The sequence below is a fragment of the Chrysemys picta genome, chromosome 5 (assembly GCF_011386835.1).
Source record: "Chrysemys picta bellii isolate R12L10 chromosome 5, ASM1138683v2, whole genome shotgun sequence".
Classification (NCBI taxonomy): Eukaryota; Metazoa; Chordata; order Testudines; family Emydidae; genus Chrysemys; species Chrysemys picta.
Window position 1 is genome coordinate 47,466,457 of NC_088795.1, and position 19,207 is coordinate 47,485,663.

At 42.0% G+C, this 19,207-nt stretch overlaps 1 long non-coding RNA gene across 2 annotated transcripts in view; it reads left to right on the plus strand.

Annotated features, from left to right (window-relative positions):
* The window catches only part of LOC122174670 (uncharacterized), a 539,243-nt gene that overhangs the window by 471,561 nt on the left and 48,475 nt on the right, over positions 1-19,207 (plus strand). Inside the window, exon 1 of one of the 2 annotated variants that reach the window (XR_010601344.1) lies at positions 11,825-11,900. The exons of the other annotated variant lie outside the window; for it this stretch is intronic. This is a non-coding gene — a long non-coding RNA (uncharacterized LOC122174670). Of the gene's footprint in view, positions 1-11,824; positions 11,901-19,207 lie in introns of those variants that run through there. 2 annotated transcript variants of the gene reach the window in all.

The following is a 19,207-nucleotide window of genomic DNA, read 5'->3' on the forward strand; positions in this document are numbered from 1 at the left end:
TGTTTGGAGGAAGGGAGTAGTGTGCAAGTCTCTGATTGGCCAGTTTCAGGGGGTGGGGAGGGGTGGGGTAACAGGATCCAGTCCCCTCTTGAAATAAAAGTCCCCTCCTGAGAATGGGAGGCCATTCAGCCCCCACAGACTCTATCCCACCCTTGATGTGTGCAGGTCTCTGGCTGAATCTCTGGGAATACTGTGAATCTACCAAGACAGCTTTCTCAGGGTTCAGGAAGGGATTTTCCCACTTGACAAGTTTGACCCACTGCATCCTGGAGATCTGGCTGCTCTGTTAGGAGAGAGAAACGGGAAACTAAATTACAGAAAAAAATCTCAAAATGTTACTGCAAATTGCAGCAGGTGTCTAGTATGAAGAGATGGAGTGAATGAGTTATGAGATACTGGAGTAAGCCCAAGCACAGGACCTAGGAGGGACTGGGACTGACCCGGATTGGTTTGGGATGAGGGTGTTTTGAAATCTTGTGCAGACAGAGCCAGTCTCATGTGCACGCTCATCCCCCACATGTGGGGAGAGAGCAAGGGATTGCAACATTGGCTGAATCCAAGGATCCAAGTGTCATCACCTTAACCTCTTGATTAAATGGTGTATTCTTACTGCAACCATTTAAATAACTGCCTCTACAGTTAAAGGAGAGGTTGGGAAGTTTCACGCTGCTGCCCTGCTGTTTTGGCATTATTTAATAAAGTTACAACCTGCCACACTAAACCCAGTCTTGTTGCCTGTGCCTTGTTTCCTTCATGTACAGATCAAGACCACCTGCAAGTAAGCATCTGCTCAATGTGCAGTAATAGTCAAATCTGCAAACTTCTATACTGCAGAAGACTGGAATAGAAAATAATATACTAGAATCTTTATTTATGTCCTCACCTGGAATACTGTGTTCTGTCTTTGTTACCCTGTCTCACAAGAAGAAAACCGAAGGTATCCAAAAATGGGTGACAAATGATTAGAGATGTTCTGTATTACTGACTGAGAAGATTGAGAATATTTAGTTTAGAGGAGTGATAGAGAGAGATCCAGAATTATGAATAGTACAGATAAGGTAAACCAGGCACTTTATTTTTTCTAGTATTATGAAGAAGGGTTAAAATATACCTTAATTGTAGTTGACAACCAACAATTTAAGGCTGAAAAAAGGAAATACTATTTACACAACACACAATTAACCTGTGGAACTCAGGGCAGGTCTTCACTACCCACCAGATCGGCAGGTAGGGATCGATCTATTGACGATCGATTTATTGCGTCTCATCTAGACGCGGATAAATCGATACCCGAAAATGCTCCCCGTTGACTCCGGAACTCCAGCTTGCAAGAGGCGGAAGCAGAGTCGACGGGGGAGCGGCAGCGGTCGACTCGCCACCGTCCTCACGGCCAGGTAAGTCGACCTAAGATACGCCAACTTCAGCTACGCTATTCGCATAGCTGAAGTTGGTGTATCTTAGGTCGACCCCCCCCCCCCAACCCCCCAGTGTAGACCAGGGCTCAGTGTCACAAGATATCACTGAGCCCTAGGATTATATATTTTAGGAATAAGCACATTGACAGTAATTTAGATAATATGTTTGTATAAATATAATAATGAATACACACCCTTATATTTCAGGGCTTAAACCAACTGTAGCAGCTGCTGGTTCAGAAGTGTAGTAGGAAGAGGCCCTGAAATATAAGGCCATGTGTCAGAAGCCTGAGGCCTGGACTAAAGTAGTTAAAACTTTGCTTTATATGAGCAAAGTTTTAAGTTGTGAGCAAAAGGCAGGCTCTGCTCTCTCTGACTCTGGCAAGAACAGGGCTGCTATTGCAGAAACACACATGCCAAACACTACATAGGACTAAGAATATATACACAAACACATTCCAGAAAGGTGGTACCAGAACACCTTGATACCAAACACATTCTCCAAAGATAACAGGAACACACTGACCCATCCTAAAGATGAAGTCAGGAGGACAGCATGAGATGTTTTGATCGAACCAAGGTACTGGGTGCCACCCAAATATGTCAGAGGGTGGCACCTAGATATGTCAGGAATAATGGGTAACTTGTTTGTTTGTAACTGTGTATAATGATATATCTCAGAGGCAGTGTCTTTGGCTGGCCAAGGGGCTAAGCCATTGCAACAGGCATACATGTGTTAGTGTACCTGTAATCATTGAGCCAGGCATTAGGACCGTGCTTTGTTGACAATGAACCTGATCAAGTTCCTTCACTACGAACCATGTCTGTGGATTTATTGGGGCGCTTGATCAGAGTTGCTATCTCCGCTATCTGCACAGAGCTGGGACAGTACGTTGAAAGAGAACACACGCAGACAAACATCTGACCACAAGAAAAACTTCCCACATGGGCAGGTTGCTCCAGAATTGTTTAGTACGGGTGTTTGTTCCCTTTCCTCTGACGTTGCTGGTCTGGTACTGACCCCTGTTAGAGAGTGGATACTGGGCTAAATGTTGCACTGGTCTGATGTGGCTTGGCTTAGTTCCTATGTGTACATTTTCTCTCTCACACATAACCTACATCTAATACACTCATACAAAAAGAGCCTCTTTAAGCTCTCTCTAAATTAAAAAAAAAAATTAGAGTGACTGTGTTTACAAGTGACAGCCTTCTTAAGCAGAGGCCATTAAAACAGTTGTCCCTCAAGGTAAAATCCTGCTTTTCCCATATTTTAATATCTAATCTAGATGTGAAATATTACCATATTTAATATAAACATGGTTTTATGTTCAGCAGACATGCTCACTGACCTCTCTGCATGCTATTGAACTTTTGAATTTCTAATCTCTTGTCGATCACTTTATCATAAAGCAAGTGTGAAAATGATCAAATTAAATTAGATGATGATGTGCAGCATCTTCCCCCTTGCTCTTCTCTAACCAAATTTCACAACTTCTTTTTTTTTTAATTTCTGGCTGATTTTTAATGTTTTCTTTTGATCCTTACTAGTCCATTATTCTTGAATGAAGTCTGATTTTTACCAGCATTTGTGCAGTAATTTTTGGCGAGTTTTATTTACCAGGAGTACACTTTGATCTTTTCTTTACATGTCCACACTTCTCAGCATCAAACAGTAAAAAATCCTGTGAGCCTTAATAGGAAAGGAAAAATAGAAGGGGAGGGGGAAGGTTATAAACGACCATTGAAAATCATGGGACACATTTGTTATTTTACTTGTGACATTATGAAAGATTTGAAGTTTAAATATATTGATATCTCATCCACAGCTATAACTTATAATTCCCATGGAGGCTACAGGGGTTAGGTATAAAGGGTTTGATTCTACCACAAAACAAAACAAAAAAAAATGATTGCAAGAAAAATCCTGTGGCAAAACTATCCTTGATGGAGTGGAAGAAAATCTGGGCTCAGCGTAAAGCAATCTGATTCCCACAGACAGAAGGGCTGCTTGTGCAGATCTGACTGCAGGATCATGTGCATGCTGAAAGGAGGGGAGTGAGAGGGCGTTAAACCCCGACCCCACAAATACTTGTATGTGTATTTATCTTTCTAACCACCAGAAGACCCAATGATATCAGTTAGATTACACATGGTATGCATGTGCTTAATTTTATAAGTGCTTGCAAGATCAGGGCCATAGTGGGTAAAAGACCAAGGTCCCAGTCCTGCAATGAGCTCTGTGCAGGAGAAAGGCTCCATCCACATGCAGCTCATTACAGGATCAGTGACCAAGTCATTTCCTTCCCATTGCCTTTTATCCATTATCACATTGTAATTGTTATTTCAAAAATCACATCACTTCTTTAAAGTAAAATATTTCCCAAGAATTAGAAGTGGGTAATCAAGGAAAAAGTATTTATAGCTTTCCACCACAATTATTACAATAAAAAAGAGAAAAATAGGACTCATCTAGGTTTTCTTAACTACTAAAGTTTTGCCTTATTGTTTTAGAAACGTATTAAGAATGGATACACTTTCATTTCATCTATTTCATTCAACCTATAAATAAGTTCTTTTGAGAAAATATTTTATTTGCATATTAAAAGCAGACTGGGTTGACTCCTTGGCTAACATACATCAGCATAGCTTCACTGAAGTACATAGAGCTATGTCAATTAAACACCAGCTCAGGATATTACATAAGAACAGCCATACTGGGTCAGACCAAAGGTCCATCTAGCCCAGTATTTTGTCTTCCGACAGTGGCCAATGCCAGGTGCCCCAGGGGGAGGGATAGCTCAGTGGTTTGAACATTGGCCTGCTAAACCCAGGATTGTCAGTTAAATCCTTGAGGGGGCCATTTAGGGAATCTGGGGCAAAAATCTGTCTGGAGATTAGTCCTGCTTTGAGCAGGGGGTTGGACTAGATGACCTCCTAAGGCCCCTTCCAACCCTGACATTCTATGATCTCTTTAAAACAGAAAAGGTAATCATCAAGTGATCCATCCTCTGTCGCCCACGACCAGCTTCTAACAGACAAAGGCTAGGGAAACCATCCCTGCCCATCCTGGATAATAGCCATTGATGGACCTATCCTCCATGAATTTATCTAGCTCTTTTTTTGAGCCCTGTTATAGTCTTGGCCTTCACAACATTCTCTGGCAAGGAGTTCCACAGGTTGACTGTGCGTTGTGTGAATAAATACTTCATTTTGTTTGTTTTAAACCTGCTGCCTATTATATTCATTTGGTGACCCCTAGTTCTTGTGTTATGAGGAGTAAATGACACGTCTTTATTTACTTTCTCCACACCAGTTGTAATTTTATAGACCTCTAGCATATCCCCCGCTTAGTTGTCTCTTTTCCAAGTTGAAAAGTCCAAGTCTTATTAATCTCTCCTCATACAGCACCTGTTCCATACCCCTAATCATTTTTGTTGCCCTTTTCTGTATCTTTTCCAATTCCAATATATATATATATAGAGAGAGATGGGGCTTCCACATCTGTACACAGTATTCAAGATGTGGGCATACAATGGATTTATATAGAGGCAATATGATATTTTCTGTCTTATTATCTATCCCTTTCTTAATGATTCCCAACATTCTGTTTGCTTTTTTGACTGCTGCTACACATTGAGTGGATGTTTTCAGAGAACTATCCACAATGACTCCAAGATCTCTTTCTTGAGTGGTAACAGCTAATTTAGACCCCATCATTTTATATGTATAGTTGGGATTATGTTTTCCAATGTACACTACTCTGCATTTATCAACATTTAATTTCACCTGCCATTTTGTTGCCCAGTCACCCAGTTTTGAGAGATCCTTTTGTAGCTCTTTGCAGTCTGTCTGGGACTTAACTATCTTGAGTAGTTCTGTATCATTTGCAAATTTGGCCACCTCACTGTTTACCCCTTTTTCCAGATCATTTATGAATATGTTGAATAGGACTGGGCCCAGTACAGACCCCCAGGGGACACCACTATTTACACTCTCCATTCTGAAAACTGACCATTTATTCCTACCCTTTGTTTCCTATCTTTTAACCAGTTACCAATCCATGAGAGGATCTTCCCTCTTATCCCATGACTGCTTACCTTGCTTAATATCTGAAAATCTAAATGCACTATATCCACTAGATCCTCCTCGTCCACATGCTTGTTGACCCCCTGAAAGAATTCTAGTAGTTTGGTGAGGCATGATTTCCCTTTACAAAAAACGTGTTGACTATTCCCTAACAAATTATGTTCATCTATGTGCCTGACAATCTTTTTCTTTACTATAGTTTCAACCAGTTTGTCCAGTACTGCTACAGTGTTGGGTCACTGTGGTGTTTTCCCTGCCACAGGGATGTTAAATTTAATCATATTACAGTCACTATTACCAAGTGGTGAAGCTATATTCATCTCTTGGACCTGATCCTGTGCTCCATTTAGGATTAAATAAAGAATTGCTTCTCCTCTTGTGGATTCCAGAACTAGCTGCTCCAAGAAGCAGTCTGTGATGTTGCAATCTATATGTTTATAGAAATATGCTTATGAACATAAATATGACATAACTGGAATGTTTTATGCTACATATGCCATGTAAGCTATCTTTGCAAATGTTATGTTCTACTGAATGTATTCATCCTATTTGTATGCATGTATCGTTTTTATATCTGAAGTTATGAGCATTGGCTCTGTTTGTATTTGAAGAGTTTGCTGTAGGAAACACATAAGAGAGATTTGGCCAACATATTGTGAAGGGGCTATTCAAGTAATTGGGAGTACTTAACTACAATGATCTTTGGGAGACGCCAATCCACATCTGAGCTTCCTGGGAAAATTCAAACTAACATGTAAACAATGGCGTCGGCCTGCAAAAAGCTGAATCATTCATGGACATGTGACTTGCCCTGTTGTCTACAAACCCCATCTTGTTGCTGTGATTTTGCACAGAAGAACAAAGGGGTTTCTACCCACAAGAAAGCGAATATAAAAGGCCCTGGAAGTCTCTCAATTTTTGTCTTCAGATGGCTCAAGAGAAGGCCTCTCCACCCCAAAGAGATGCCTGAAAGAAACTGGAACAAAGGACAGTAACTACAGGGGTGTGAGTGATTGCTGGACCCAGCCCATAAACTACAACGTTGGTCTGAAAAGGATTGTACCTGAGATAACATCTAGGGTGTGATGTTAGTATTTGTAACTAGATTCTTAGTGTATTAAGTTAGCCTTGTGTGCTTTGATTTTGTTTTACTTAATAACTTACCTTGTTCTCTCAGTTATTACTTGAAACCACTTAAATCCTACTTGTGTTTATTAATTAACCCAGAGTAAGTAATTAATACCTGGGGGAACAAACAGCTGTGCATCTCTCTCCATCAGTGTTATAGAGGGCGGACAATTTCTGAGTTTACCCTGTATAAACGTTATACAGAATAAAATAGATTTATTTGGGGGTTGGATCCCATTGGGAGCTGGGTGTCTGGGTGCTGGAGACAGAAGCACAATTGTTTTCAGTTAAGTCTGCAGCTGGGTCTGTGTTGCAGCAGGCTTGTGTGTCTGGCTCAACAAGGCAGGGTTCTGAAGGCCCAAACTGGCAGAGAAAATGGGCTCAAGAGGTAGTCTCAGCATGTTAGGTGACAGTCCCAAGAGGGTCTCTGTGACCGAACCTGTCACACAGTCATTTAAGGTGTCAAGAACCTTTATCTCTGCATCCCGTCCTGTGGTGATATATATCCAGTCAATATGGGGATAGTTGAAATTCCCCATTATTATTGAGGGTTTTTTTTTATTTTAATAGCCTCTCTAATCTTCCTGAGCATTTCACAGTCACTATCACCGTCCTGGTCAGGCGTTCAGTAATATATCCCTACTGCTATATTATTATTTGAGTATGGAATTACTATCCATAGAGATTCTATGGTACAATTTGGTTCATTTAAGATTTTTACTTCATTTGATTCTACGCTTTCTTTCACATATAGTGCCACTCCCCCACCAGCATGATCTGTTCTGTCCTTCCAATATATTTTGTACAATGGGACACAGTAATACCAGGATTATCCTCATTCCACCAACTTTCTGTGACGCCTATTATATCAATAGCCTCATTTAATACAAGGCACTCTAGTCAGGGCCGGCTCTAACTTTTTTGCTGCCCCAAGCAGCAAAAAAAAGCGCCGCCCCACTGAGCCTCCTCCCCCCCCCCCGCCTCGCGCTGAGCCGCCGGAACCCCCCCCGAGCGCCGCGCCTCGCGCTGCCCCCCCGCCAAGCGCCGCGCCGCCAGAGCTCGCCCCCCCGCCGAGCGCCACGCTGCCGGAACCCTCCCCCCGAGCGCCGTGCGCCACGCCGCCGGAACGCCCCCCGCCGAGCGCTGCGCTGCCGGAGCGCCCCCCCCCTGTGGAATGCCGCGCCGCGCTGCCCCCTGCCACCCCAAGATTGGCCGCCCCTTATCACGTGCCGCCCCAAGCATGTGCTTGGTTGCCTGGTGCCTGGAGCTGGCCCTGAATCTAGTTCACCCATCTTATTATTTAAACTTTTAGTATATTGCCAAAAATGTGTATGCTTACAGTAATAAGACATGTTTCAGAGTAGCAGCCATGTTAGTCTGTATCCGCAAAAAGAACAGGAGTCCTTGTGGCACCTTAGAGACTAACAAATTTATTAGAGCATAAGCTTTCGTGGGCTACTGCCCACTTCTTCGGATGCATATAGAGTGGAACATATATCGAGGAGATATATATATATATATGTACACCTAGCACTTTCCCCAGGAGATATGGAGAAGCATTCACAGCTGCAGAACCCAGGCAAGCTGTGAACTCCAGAGCTACAGAAGCAGCCCAATGAGAGTTTTACATAAGTACAAAGTGCAAAGTCAGACCCTGTGTGTTGTGAATTGAGGAAAAGCTTTTCAGACAGACTTCAAAGAATTTTCAGAGAGGTTTTGGAAGCACACGTGCAGAAATGAATACAAGAGCTGGTCAAAAAGCAGTACAAGTGTGCAGGTGTGATATCTACCAATGTGATATATGCCATCATGTGCCAGCAATGCCCCTCTGCCATGTACATTGGCCAAACCGGACAGTCCCTATGCAAAAGAATTAATGGACACAAATCTGACATCAGGAATCATAATACTCAAAAACCAGTGGGAGAACACTTTAACCTGTCTGGCCATTCAATGACAGACCTGCGGGTGGCTATCTTACAACAGAAAAACTTCAAAAACAGACTCCAACGAGAGACTGCTGAGCTGGAATTGATATGCAAACTAGATACAATCAACTCAGGATTAAATAAGGACTGGGAATGGCTGAGCCATTACAAACATTGAATCTATCTCCCCTTGTAAGTATTCTCACACTTCTTAACAAACTGTCTGTACTGGGCTATCTTGATTATCACTTCAAAAAAAATTTTCTCTTACTTAATTGGCCTCTCAGAGTTGGTAAGACAACTCCCACCGGTTCATGCTCTCTGTATGTGTGTATATATATCTCCTCGATATATGTTCCACTCTATATGCATCCGAAGAAGTGGGCAGTAGCCCACGAAAGCTTATGCTCTAATAAATTTGTTAGTCTCTAAGATGCCACAAGTACTCCTGTTTTTTTTAGTAATAAGACATATTATTTATTTGTATCACCTTAGCACCTAGGAGCCCCAGTCATGGACCCTATTGTGCTAGTTGCCATACAAACAAAGCACAAAAAAGACAATCCCTTCCCCAAAGATTTTACAATCTAAGTATAAGATAGGAGACAACAGGTGGAAAAGAGAAGGAATGACTTGTTCTTAGGCAGCTGTGTGAATATTATAACATTTTCTCTTAACAGTTGTTTGCATACCTCAACTAATTGACTTCAACAGTGTCTGTGTCCCACTTGCATTTGCTTTGTGAAAGTATTATTGAGAGCACACTCCATTGTTTGTGTGAATGCTGCAGGAAAAGACAATGGCAGCTGTTCAGAGGGAAGGAAATTGAATATTCATCGTTTTCACACCTTGTTTTGAAAAGGCTCAGGTTTTGCTCTGTTACCCTTGTCTTGGCTGCTGCAGGGATTGTCCTTTAATGGGGGAAGCATCATTACAGAGGGTAAGGGCTCCATGGGAAAGGTAAAACAATTTCAGGCTATGTTACCTTTCCTTGGAAATAGTTGTGGGATATTGAGGAGGGAATGGGGAAAGAAGTTTGTGTCCCCTGGCCCCATACCTGCCCTTTGCCCCACCCTCCACTCATTCTTTGCCCCTTCCCTGCATGAATCCCCATGCCAATGAAAAGGCTGCTGTGAAGTCATGGGAATAAGGAGATAGTGCACTTGGAGGTAGCTAGAGAACCTTCCTGTGTGGATCTGTGAAGTGCAGGCTGCACCAATGTGTTCTTTGACTTCTTTCTCTTGTTGAGGAATAGTGAGACTCTCTTACAGTAGTGATTCTTCAGAAAATATGTTACCGTTATTCCATATACAAGCAAAATGTCCCAGAGCTTGATTCTATGTAAATGCAAATCAGCCAAGCAGCAGGTGAAATTTCATGAGGTCAAGTTTGTTTCACTGATAAAACCACACTTAGTCACAGGATACTGAGATTGTATAACTGGTATGCCTTTCTAAGTTATAAAGTAATGAAAATTGTTAAGATTTGGCAAAAACTGAATCGCTAATAGCATCATTCCCTGGTGTAAGGACATTGGAAATTCTTAAAGGCTGTACTTAAAATGCTAATCCACTAGGCACAGAACTGCGGCATCCCTTTAGAATTCAGCTTACATTATGAAATCCTTTCTGATGGAAAACATTCCTGCTTTCTAGTGCCAGCAATTTTATGTTTTCAAAACTATTTCTTTAAAATTGCCATATCTTGTTAGTTGTTAGAGTAACCCTTGTCTTTTCCATTTAATTTAAAATATCAACTTTTTTAACAATATGCAAATTGCAGGGCCTGGATGATACTCTGTGTTAATGAATTAACCTTTTACTCCAGAGACATGAGTTGCAGATACAAATGTGTTTACTCTTTTCCTTATGTATTTTACAGTGGGTGGACATTTGACCAAATCAGAAACACCTCCACAAAATCTCTACTGAACAAAGTATGCAAATTAGATTAGCAGGGATGTTTTACCTATATGTCAAAAATGGAATATACTGACAAAGGTTGTGTAGGCAAGCTTGCATAGGGCTTGCTTGCACTACACAATATGCTTAGTTCTTGTCAGTTCTCTTAGGCCCTAGTCCAGCAAGGAACCTAAGCATGTGTTTAACTTGAAGTAAATGAATAATCCCATTGAAATCACTGTTGTTTACTCTCACTAGTTTGGAGCTTTTGGAGATCAGGACCGCCCTTTACATTCCTGAATGTTAGATTCCTGAATATTTTTTCTTTTTAAATTAAAAAGGCATATTACATTAATGAAAGATTTAAACCCAGCAACTTCAATGCAGTTTTAGATCCTAATAAGGATAAGAATACAATTCTAAATTAACACTACATGGAACGTTCAAGTTTGAATAGTTTATATCTTTTGAACATAATGTCCCAGCTCCTTGGCTCCTGATGATGATCATGCAGTGCAGCTCTGGTGAAGGGAATGCAAAAGGGTTTCCAGCACTCCCTTGATCTTGGGACTGGTTGTGCCAGGCTGATCCCCCAATATAGAGTAGCTATACAGCTGTTCCTCTGAAAATTGCTATTACGGTGTTTGGGGACTGATGGGGCACAAAGAAGCCACAGCCATACTGTGATAGTTTGGGCATAGGAATAGTTATGCTGGCTCTTAGTCATTTCAGGATTTACCTATTCTGAGGTGTTTTAGTCCCAGCACAGGGTACACTTGGTTTAAGACAAATTTGGATTGGTAGCATGGCACACAGCAGCATGAATGCAGGGGAGAATTTGAGCCAATGTATCTGTGTATTTATGTTTAGCTAGCTAGCAAGAAATATATTTTGTTTCATTGTGAGCATGCACCGTATAGAAGTAATCTTTATTAGGATGTATATAATTGCAAATAGCCAACATCTGTATTTGTAGTTCTAATGAAAATTTTTCATTGAAATTCTTTTTAATTGAAAATGCCTTTTGAACTACAAGTAATTATCATGGAACGCTTTGTTTGTTTGTTTTCATCATTAGTTTGGGGGGGGGAGTTCATTTAAAAAAAGTGAAAACCTGGGGCAGAAACTTCCTCCCCCCAAAATAAATCTTTGGTTTTCAAGTTTAGATTTTCAATGAAAATCCTAATATGTTTTCATGGCTTAATCCCCCTTCCCCCCAAAAAACCCCAAACAAACAAAAAAAAAACAGGTCCTGTCTCAGGGTAGCTGACCCTGCAAGCAGAGTTGGGTCCAGTGCCGCTGTTTTAGAACAGCTGTGGTCATTGAAGCCAATCAAAGAGGATTGGCTTACACCTGGTTCTATAAAGTCCTTTCCTGAGAGGAGCGGCGCTAACCCCTGTAGTGAATCCCTGAAGTAAGAAACCGAGGACAAAATGTGTAAGGTAAAAATCAGTTGATATTCTCAATCTGTTTTTGAAGTGTAGACCTATCTCTTTCCTTTACTCTGTCTTTAATTTTCCTATCCATTCTATTACCTTTTCCATACACTTGTACTGAAGAGAAAATGTTTAGCAGGTTGTCAAGGTCCCTGGGCAGGCTTCCCCTTCTGAAATGCTTTTCCAGTCCTTAGAGTGCACCACTTCCAAGTTGCAGGCCTATGCTTTAACTTCTTTTGGGGTAAGATACTGCAGTCCCACTACTCTTCTAACTGGGTCTCTGGGTTACACCTCCCTGGGTGTCAGCTATGTTATTTAGCATGCCCAACTGGGAAAAGTTCTCTTTTGGAAGTCTGTGGAAGAGTTACATGATAAAGAAGTAGTTTCTATAGAACAAAGTATGATTTATTTGCCCAGAGCTGAGAGAAGTAGGTTTAAAAATAACTATATGCATCTGTAACTGTCTTACCTAAGCTTGGCATTCCCCCCAAGCACTTAAGTAGATATGGTTTGGTGTGCCCTGTCCTTTCTTGGCATCCAGTTATAGCTAGCTTGCTACAGCCTCTCAGCTCAGTTGGTCAGCCTAACTGCATGCTGACTGTGTCCCTCTGTCAGCTTCCAGCTAAGCTGACCACTTCTCACTTCCTTTTATACCAGGAGGGGAACATCTTTTTAACCTCTGAGTGTCTTTTGATTTCAGCCCTAGTTTTGGGAAACTTAAAAAACTCCAATTTGGATGGTACAAACTCTTGTCCTAACTCCTTTTGAAGTGGGTACCTGACGGGCTGTCTTATCTGTGTCATTGTTTTACCTTTTCTGGGTTCCTTAACCTCCCTTTACAGCCGCCTTTGATTTAACTTGTGCATTCAGTCAGGCAGAAATATAAATCTGAACAGTGACACTAAATGTATTCCTAAAAATAATGCAGAATTTTTTTCCAGGTTTACGCATGTAAAGAATTGATCTTTATCCTCTTGGGAAAACTTAGTCTGCTTTGGACATGCAATATCCATATACTTTATTCTGTTATCAACATTTAATTTACTATATGAACACTTAATTAAATATACAGTACAGGTATTAGAGAAGTATATGTTGTTGTATTTGTTATCTCCTATAAAAAGAGAGAAAATTCCTCTATTCCTGTTGTAACAGTTTGAACAGGGACTGCTCCTTTTTTATATATTTTGCAATAAGTGCTTTTTCTGGTGGTCTTTGAACTACACCAACTAGCATATACCTCCTAAATGTGTGTCTCTTCTACGCAAAGGGCAGAAATTAAAATACTTTATTAATCTTTTCATCAATATACAGTATAATCCAGTGTCCAAGTATCATATTTTGTGGTCCTAGAGCTATTCTTCATGTAGGAATTGAGGGATGAAAGTGATTTCATGTCTTACTGCTACCTTTTTCCCCTCCTGTATTCTGGGCTCAGTTTGGGGGCTGACAAGCTCCTGTCATAAGTAATAGTAGCTTCACAGCTACTGTGTTACACTGTGCTGCCTATCACCCCAAGGGGCCATTTTAGCAAGGGAAAATAGTCAGAGCACCATAGTGTCCTGGCCACATCCAGTGTGCTATATGCACAGGGAACCATCACACTGGTTGTGCACTAGCTCTGGAATCCCCTTACATTAAAGGCATTCCCATATGACCAGATCTGCTGGCTTTACAGCCAGAGTGCTTGCTGTAAAAGAGACCATAACACTATGAGCAATTGGGCCCCATGTTTCTTTATTAAAAAGATACTTAAACAAGTATAATGCCAAGATATCTGAATACTACATAAGAAATTTCAGACTCCTATTATTTTCTTTCAACATTAATGGTCCTTACATTTTTAGGATTCTGTTAGCTTTCCACATCACCTTCGTGTTATAAATCTGCTCAAATTTTAAAGCCCTCTTATCCATCTTCACAAAATATCCCTTTTCCTTCTTCACTATTTTCTTCCTCCTAAATAATTGTGTGGTAGACCTTTTCAAGAGGAATAGGATGAAGTCTAGAAAAAAGGTAATCCATTTTTTACAGTTGAATAAAATTGAAGTTTTTAGCACTTTTTCCATCCTTCATACCCTGACATCCAAATACTATAGTCTTAGTGGAATTTGCTATCAGCTTGACAGAGATATGTGTATGGTTTAATTCACTACATAGTTTTCTAGTTCCTCCTTGTCCATAGCTATTGGAGGCATCTGCCAAAATTTATTTAATGGTCAAACACTTTGGTTAATAGTCAGCTTGTTCTTCCCATTGTCCCTTTAATGAAACCAGCACAATACTGGACCACATTAGACCCCCTACCTGTAAGTGTAATCTGCTTCTAAACACTTTGGGTCAGATTGTCTCTTTCACAGAAAAAAACTCTTTGGAAAATGCTTAGGGTGGGAGGAATGAAAACTTACAAAGTTCCTATGTATGTTTTTTTTTTTAAGTAGATTTTCCCATTAAGGGAAGAAAGATTTTGTTTCTGACCCTCCCACAGACCAAATAGTAGGTTTAAACCCCATGGATCCCATGAGATCTGTTTTGTCTTCTGGAGCTTTATCCACATAGAGGTAGCTTCCAGATCCCTGAATTGCTCCATCAGCACTCATAAGAATGGCTAGGATGGTGCCTGGCTGCAAGGGCTTTATCCTGCTAGCTGCAAGAGGTCCCCATTAAAAGGTGATTCCACAGCACAGGAGGTTTCTGCTCAGAAGTCAATACTGTAATAGAAGTTGTTAAAGCCTCAAGCTGTATTCACTTCTGAGCCGATTCCCAGGATGGCTGATGAGGTCAAAGTGCATTTTCCGTGGCCTATGCTTCTCCCATGGTCCTGTCCCCTCCCCGTTCACAGGTCCCCAGCCCAATGGAGGACTCTCCATTGGGCCAGACAGGGAAGTGGGGGATGGTGCCATGGAGATGGCTGAGCCTTCCTTTCCATCTCAGGGAAGATATATGTATGGAGGATTCTTGTTGTGCCCATCTAGGGAGCATGGTTTAGTTTACAACAATAAATAATATGAAGTGTGAATACCCTCAGCAATGTTGAATATTCAGGTGCTGGACCAACATCTATTTATCGGGTATTTTCTATTTTTACTGCCTTTACTCATTTACTGTAGTGAATACTGGAATAAAGGCTTGAATGTTCATGATCACCAAAAGTGTAACCTTATTTGTTAACTGTATCCAGTCAGTTATTAGAACAAAAATCTATAGTGTCCTGTATAACATCTCTGAGCGGAGAGTCTTATAGTCTCAAATATACAAATCTGTGGTTTAAGAAATAGAACTTCTCATAGACTTTAAGGTCAGAAGGGACCATTATGATCATCTGGTCTGACCCCCTGCATGCTGCAGGCCATAAAACCGTCCCTACCCCTTCCCTGGACTCTGCTGCTGAGGTCCCCAATCCTGTTATTAGTGACTTCAATCGGCAGAGACCCTCCTGCTAGAGATCCCTGCCCCATGCTGCGGAGGAAGGCGAAAAACCTCCAGAGGCTCAGCCAATCTGCCCTGGGGGAAAATTCCTTCCCGACCCCAAATATGGCGATCAGTAAGACCCCGAGCATATAGGCAAGAGTCTCCATCCTGACCCCTGTTAGCCATTATACTATTTACCTACCATTGCTTGGCTTTCCTTGACTACTATGTTTTACCATTAAACCATTCCCTCCATAAACTTATCTAACTTAATCTTAAAACCAGACAGGTCCCTCGCCCCCACCGTTTCCCTCGGAAGGCCGTTCCAATATTTCACCCCTCTGACGGTCAGAAACCTTCGTCTAATTTCAAGCCTGAACTTCCCCACGGCCAGTTTATATCCATTTGCTCTTGTATCCACGTTAGTACTAAGCTGGAATAATTCTTCTCCCTCCCTTGTATTAATCCCTCTAATATATTTAAAGATAGCAATCATATCCCCTCTCAGCCTTCGCTTTGTCAGACTAAACAACCCAAGCTCCTCTAGTCTCCTTTCATACGACAGGTTTTCCATTCCTCTGATCATCCTAGTGGCCCTTCTCTGCACCCGTTCCAGTTTGAGTTCATCTTTTTTAAACATGGGAGACCAGAACTGCACACAGTACTCCAAATGAGGTCTCACCAGCGCCTTGTACAACGGAAGCAGGACCTCCTTATCCCTACTAGATATACCTCGCCTAATGCATCCCAAGACAGCATTGGCTTTTTTCACCGCCATGTCACATTGTCGACTCATAGTCATCCTGCGGTCTACAAGGACCCCTAGGTCCTTCTCCTCTTCCGTTACTTCTAACCAATGCGTCCCCATCTTGTAACTAAAATTGTTATTAGTCATCCCCAAATGCATCACCTTACACTTTGCACTATTAAATTTCATCCTATTTCTGATACTCCAATTCACAAGCTCATTCAAGTCTCCCTGCAGGATATCCCTATCCTCTTCCGAATTTACAACGCCTCCCACCTTCGTATCATCCGCAAACTTTATCAGCCCACTCCTGCAATCGGTTCCGAGGTCAGTTATAAATAGATTAAATAAAATGGGTCCCAAAACCGAACCTTGAGGCACTCCACTAGTAACCTCCCTCCAACCTGACAGTTCACCCTTTAATACGACCCGCTGCATTCTCCCCATTAACCAATTCCTTATCCACCTCTGGATTTTCATATCGATCCCCATGTTTTTCAGTTTAACCAATAATTCCTCATGGGGTACAGTATCAAACGCTTTACTGAAATCCAGGTATATTAGGTCCACCGCATTTCCCTTATCTAATAAATCCGTTACTTTCTCAAAGAAGGAGATCAGATTCGTTTGGCACGATCTGCCCTTCGTAAAACCATGTTGTAATTTATCGCAATTGCCACTAATCTCCAGGTCCTCAACTAGTTTCTCTTTCAGAATTTTCTCTAACACCTTGCACACTACAGATGTTAAACTAACAGGCCTGTAGTTACCCGGATCACTTTTTTTCCCTTTCTTGAAAATAGGAACCACATTAGCTATTCTCCAGTCTAACGGGACCACCCCCGAGTTTACAGATTCATTAAATATTATAGCTAACGGGCCTGCTATTTCCCGCGCCAGTTCCTTCAATATTCTCGGATGAAGATCGTCCGGTCCTCCCAACTTAGCCCCATTAAGGTGTTCAAGTTTTGTTTCTACCTCAGATACGGTAATCCCCCATCCTGAATGCCCCTCTATAGTGGTGCTAGTATCCCTAATACCTTCATTGGCCTCATTAAACACCGATGCAAAATATTCATTGAGATATTGCGCCATGCCTAGATTGTCTTTAATCTCCTCTCCGGCAATAGTCTTCAGCGGTCCCACTTCTTCTTTCTTTGCTTTCTTCCTATTTATGTGGCTGTAAAACCTCTTACTATTGCTTTTAATTCCCCTCGCTAGGTCCAACTCTACACGGCCTTTGGCCTTTCTCACTCTATCTCTACATTCTCTGACTTCACTTAGGTACATTTCCTTACTGATCCCTCCCCTCTTCCTCTCTTTGTACGCTTTCTGTTTTTTCCTAATCGCCCCTTTGAGTCGGTCGCTCATCCAGCTCGGTCTAAATCTCTTGCTTAGTAATCTTTTTCCCTTTTTTGGAATACAGGCCTCCGACAGCTCATGCATCTTTAACTTAAAGTAATCCCAGGCTTCTTCTGCCTTTAAATCCATTAATATGTTTGCCCAATCCACTTCCCTTATCAGTCCCCTTAATTTGTTAAAATTGGCCTTTTTAAAATGATAAACCCTAGTCTTTGACTTAATTCTGTTACTCCTTCCATGTATTTTAAACCGAATTAGCTCATGATCACTGGAGCCCAAATTGTCCCCTACTACCACTTCCTCAACGAGGTCCTCACTACTTACCAGAATCAAATCTAAAATGGCCTTCCCCCCTCATCGGTTCAGCTACCACTTGATGGAGGAATTGATCAGCAAGCACATCTAGGAACACCTGAGCCCTATTATTGCTACTAGCGTTTGTTCCCCAATCTATATCCGGGAAGTTAAAGTCCCCCATAATTACACAGTTTCTATTAGTAATTACTTCTCTAACCATATTAAATAGTTCCTTATCCATATCCTGGGTCGATCCCGGCGGTCTATAGCACACTCCAAGCACTATCCCCGGAGAGGATCTAGTAGTCCTATTACCCAGTGTGAGTATTGCCCAGATGGACTCTGTGTTATCTAATCCATCAACTATTATTTCTTTACAGCTTATTTCACTATTGACATACAATGCCACCCCCCCACCTTTACCTTTGTTCCGGTCTTTCCTAAACAGCGCATACCCCTCCATACCTGTGTTCCAGTCGTGACTGCCATTCCACCACGTTTCTGTTATTCCTACGATATCTGGTTTCAGCTCTTGGACCAAGAGCTCCAATTCCTCCATTTTATTACCTAGGCTTCTGGCATTGGTGTATAAACACCCTAATGTATGTTGTTTAGCCTGTCTCCCATTAGTAGCACTATATGTTGTGGGCCTCCTTGTGTCCGTCCCCCCTGTCCTTCCTATGTCCAATCTCATCTCCCCGGCTATGTCTCCTCTCATTTTACTCACCTTTTCCATACTGGAATCTGGCGTGGAGATTAACTGTGCATCTCCCAACCGTCTCCCCAAACTTCCTAGTTTAAAGCTCTTTTGATAAGATGAGCCAGCCTCCCTCCCAGAAGTCTATTTCCTTCCCTACTCAGGTGAAGCCCATCCCGCGAGAACAGGTGTCTGTCCCCGAAAGCCTCCCAGTGGCCATACATCCCAAAGCCCTCTTTACAGCACCACTCCCTTAGCCAACTATTTATTCTCACAATTCTATCAGCCCTTTGCTGCCCTTCCCTCGGAACGGGCAGAATCCCACTAAAGATAATCTGAGCCTCTATCTCCTTGAGCGTCTTCCCCAGCCTGGCATAATCTCCCTTGATCCTCTCTAACGAGAACCTAGCCGTGTCATTCGTTCCTACATGAAGGATTATCAAGGGGTTCTTACCTGCTCCTTTTAGGATCCTTTTCAACCGCAGGTCCACATCGCGTATCTTTGCGCCCGGTAGACAGCACATCCTTCTGTTCTCCGGGTCCGCCCTGGTCACAGGCCTGTCCAATCTCCTCAGTAAAGAGTCTCCAATTACATACACCTGCCGTCGCCTGGCAACAGTGCGATCTAGTAATCTAGTCTCTGATCCCTCTAGTCCTGACCTGTGCCTGTTCCTATCTTCCCTTATGCTCCCCCTTATGCCTTCCTGAATCCTCCCGGGGCCCAGAATTGGTGCTGTCTCCATCAACTCCTCCCCTCTCTCTCTTGGACTAGCTGCTCTTCTCTTCTTTCTCACCCTC